The following is a 3,890-nucleotide window of genomic DNA, read 5'->3' as shown; positions in this document are numbered from 1 at the left end:
CCAAGGGGGTGGCAGCTGGCTGGTGTGCCGTGGAGACCGACGTGGCACGTGATAGGAGATGCCCACGTGTCATGCACTGAATCTCAGCGTACCTCCAGGATTCACGTGTTGAACCCTAACTCTCAGTGTGGCTGTGTTTGGAGACGGGGTCTCTGAGGAAGTCATCAAGATGAAGGTCCTGCCCTGGCCGGTTTGGCTTAGCGGCAGAGCGTTGGCCCATGGACCAATGGGTTGAGGGTTCAATTCCGGCCAAGGGCACGTACTGCAGTTGCAGTTTGTCCCCGGCCCTGGTCGGGGTCGTGCGGGAGGCAACCAATTGGTGTTTCCCTCTCACGTCGATGTTTCTCTCTCTCCTCCTTTCTCTCCCTCCCACTCTGTCTGAAGATAAATGGAAAAATATCTTCAGGTGAGGATTAAAAAAAATGAAAGATGGAGGAGGTCCAAAGGATGGGGCTCTGATCCCACAGAGAGCTTGCTGTCACTATCACCGGAGGCCGCGGAGAGGGGCCGTCCGCAAGCCGGGCGGAGAGCTCACGCCAGAAGCAGGCTCTGCCGGGCTTGACGTGCGAACCCAGCCTCCGGGACTGTGAGAAGTAAGCCCCGTTGTCCAGGCTGCCCGTCTGTGGTCCTTTTCACTGCATCCGGAGCGTCTGACACGGCACCGACGGAGCACAGCTGGTGGCCGGCAAGGGGGCGTCCCTTCTCAGGGGCCTGCTGTGTCCAGGCCCGAGTGGCTCTGTGGGTGCTGGTGTTTGTTTTTAGCTCAGAGGGGCGGGGTCTGACCCTCCTGTCCCCAGTCACCCTCACTTTGTAATTCTAGGTTCTCTGGCTTCTCCGCGCCCTTGAACGGTGTTTGTCATCTGCATGCCCAGCCCGTCGCCTGGATGTGGATGTGGCCCCTGGAGGGGCTCTGTGTCCTCGTGCTGGGTCCGGCCTGAGGCCCTGACAGCCCTCAGCACCCAGCGGGGCAGTCACCCGTCTCCCAGGGGAAGAGCCGGTGCTGCAGGCGGGGGAGGCTCCGTCTCAGGTGCACACGCCCGGCACTGTGGCTGCGAGAACCGGTCCCCCACAGAAGCAGACTGCCCACAGGACCGGGCTGCCCACAGAACCAGACTGCCCACAGGACCGGGCTGCCCACAGAACAAGACTGCCCACAGGACCGGGCTGCCCACAGAAGCAGACTGCCCACAGGACCGGGCTGCCCACAGAACAGGGCCGCCCCCAGAACCGGGCCACCCTCGGAACCGGGCTGCCTTTAGGACTGGGGTCAGGACCGAGCCGCCCCCAGGACCGGGCCCAGTGCAGACATGCTGATGGCCGCTCTCGGGTCTGTCCCAAGGGCGCCACAGACGCCGAGGCGCTCAGAGCCGCACAGGTTGTGAGGACAGCTGTCCGCCCTGCCACGCAGCCGGTCGTCACGTCCCTGGGAGCTGGCCGTCCGGGGCTGCCTGAACACACGCCGGGAGGGGCTCCCTCCGCCAGGGCCGGCCAGCTCTTTCTTCAGAGACGTTTGGTGGCTGAAGTTCTTTATCCTGAGCCAGTGTCTATTTCCTTGTTTTAAAAAGCGAGGAACAGGACAGAGCCAAGGGGACAGCCGTGGGGTCTGAGACCTTTCTCTGGCTCGACAGCAGCCCATTAATCACGACTTTGCATCTGCTCTTTCAGGCTCCGTGGACTCTGTCTCGTGGGCCCCTCCGCCCGCCCTTGGCGGCCGCGAGCTTTGGTGGGAGTGGTCTCTGGGTCCCGGCGCTCCCCCAGGGGCCACCCCATCTGTGCCTTCTCCTCCCAGGGCTAACCAGTTTCCGTTTTTCCCAGCCAGATGTCGAGTTGTGCAACTTCTAGAATCTGCCCTTTCTTGCCTTTTTGCAAAGTGAGACATCTGTTCGTCTCTCCTCTCTTGGCAGCTTCCCTCCTCGGGGCTCTCTGAGGACGGGACGCTGTCTGTCACGGCCCCCGTCCTGCTCGCTGCAGTGGCCCCAGAGCCTGGCGCGAGGACATGCTCAGGGCCTGTGCCGTCCCCGCTCTGGTCTCTCCAAGATCCTCCTGACTTCCCAGACCCCCACCTGCCTCCTGCTTCCTTTATTCTTTTTTTTTTTCTATCCTCACCCGAGGACATTTTTCCATTTTTTGTACAGATAGAGTGGGAGGGAGAGAGAGGAAGAGAGACAGAGAGAGAGAGAGAGAAACATCGATGTGAAAGGGACACACTGAGTGGCTGCCACCCGCACGACTGACCAGGGCCGGGGACTAACTGCAACCGAGGCACATGCCCTTAGCGGGAACCGAACCCGGGTCTCTCTGGACCGCAGGCCGATGCTCTAACCACTGAGCCAAACCGGCCAGGGCTCCTTTATTCTTTAAAAAAAAAAAGAAAAGAAATGTTCTTTTTGTAACTATGACACTAATATGTGCCCTTTAAGGATCCTCATAAAAACTAAACAAAAATGGTCCATAATTCGGTGCTCAAAGATGATGACTATGAATATTTTCTTTCCAAGTTTTCGACTCGGATTTCCAACTGCCTGTAGGACATTTCCATCGGGGCATCCCCAAAACATCTCCAGGCCCACCTGACCCCGCCAACCGCATCATCTTCCCCCTTCACGCTGGTCCCGAGTCCCCTAGATTGGTTAACAGCATCACCGGACACCAGATCACCGAAGGCGGAGATACTATGTTATCTTCTTTTGGACCTCAGCATCCAGTTAGTCACCCGGAGGTGCCCAGCCCGCTTCCCGGACTGTCTCTCGTCATCACCCCGGCTCTCCAGGACTTTGAAGCAACCTTTATCATTGCTCATCTGAATGATGGCAACAACATTCTTCCTGGTCTCCTGACCTTCAACCTCTCCCGTTGGGCAACCTAATCTCTCCATTTCTGCCCAGATAACACCGTATCAGCGCTGTGCTCAGAAGCCTTCAGTGACACTCGTTGTTCAGAGAAAAACCCAGCGTGACCCTCAGGGACCCACATCCTCTGGCCCAAATCTCTGTCTTCATCCTCATCTTCTACTCAAAACTCACCTCCACCAGGAGGCCGCCTCTGATCTCGAGGGTCAGAACGAACAGCCCCCTTTCTCTGATCTACGATGCTTTGCTCGGGCGCCTTGAACAGGTCTTACCAGTCATTTACGGCGCGTCACCTACATCATGCTGCCCGCTAGACTGGAACTCACCTGTGCCAGGGACCGCTTCGTCTACGTTATCGCTGAGTAATGTTCCCGTGTGCGCCACATCTTGTCTGTCCATTGTCATGACTTGAATAGTATCTTCCCAAATGGTATGTTGAAGTCCGAACCCTCCGTGCCTGGGACCGGGACCTTATTTGGACACAGAGTTCTTGCAGATGGAATTCGTTAAAATAAGACTTGCTGTGGAGCGAGCCCTGAATGGCTGGTGTCCTGAGAAGATACACAGAGAGAGGACAGCCAAGGGACGACAGAGGCAGAGATGGGGGTGACGCAGCGGCAGGCCCAGAGGTGCCAAGGATGGCCGGCCACCACCCCAGAAGCTGGAGGAGGCAGGAAGGATCCCTCTGCAGGGGTCCGAGAGAGTGGGGTCCTTCCAGCGCCGTCATTTCAGACGTCTGTCCTCCACATGGGTCTGTTGCTGCTGGTTTAAGTCACCTGCTTGTGGGAACTGCCTGGTTTCGGCAGCCCTGGGAAACCGAGACCTTCCATCATCGGCCGATGGACATGGGCCTGTGTCCACCTTTCGGGCCGGTATGACTCTGGCTGTTGCGAAGCGTCGAGAGCAAGCTTTGCGCGCACCCGTGTGTTCCGTTCTCTTGAGCACAGGCCTAAGAGTGGAATTGCTGAGTCGTACGGTGACTCTACGTTCAACATTTTTTCATTTTAATACTGTGGCAGAATACGTATAACGTAAAAATCT

This window comes from Molossus molossus, unplaced genomic scaffold (assembly GCF_014108415.1).
Source record: "Molossus molossus isolate mMolMol1 unplaced genomic scaffold, mMolMol1.p scaffold_m16_p_4, whole genome shotgun sequence".
Lineage (NCBI taxonomy): Eukaryota > Metazoa > Chordata > Mammalia > Chiroptera > Molossidae > Molossus > Molossus molossus.
Note: the sequence above shows the minus strand (reverse complement) of the source record.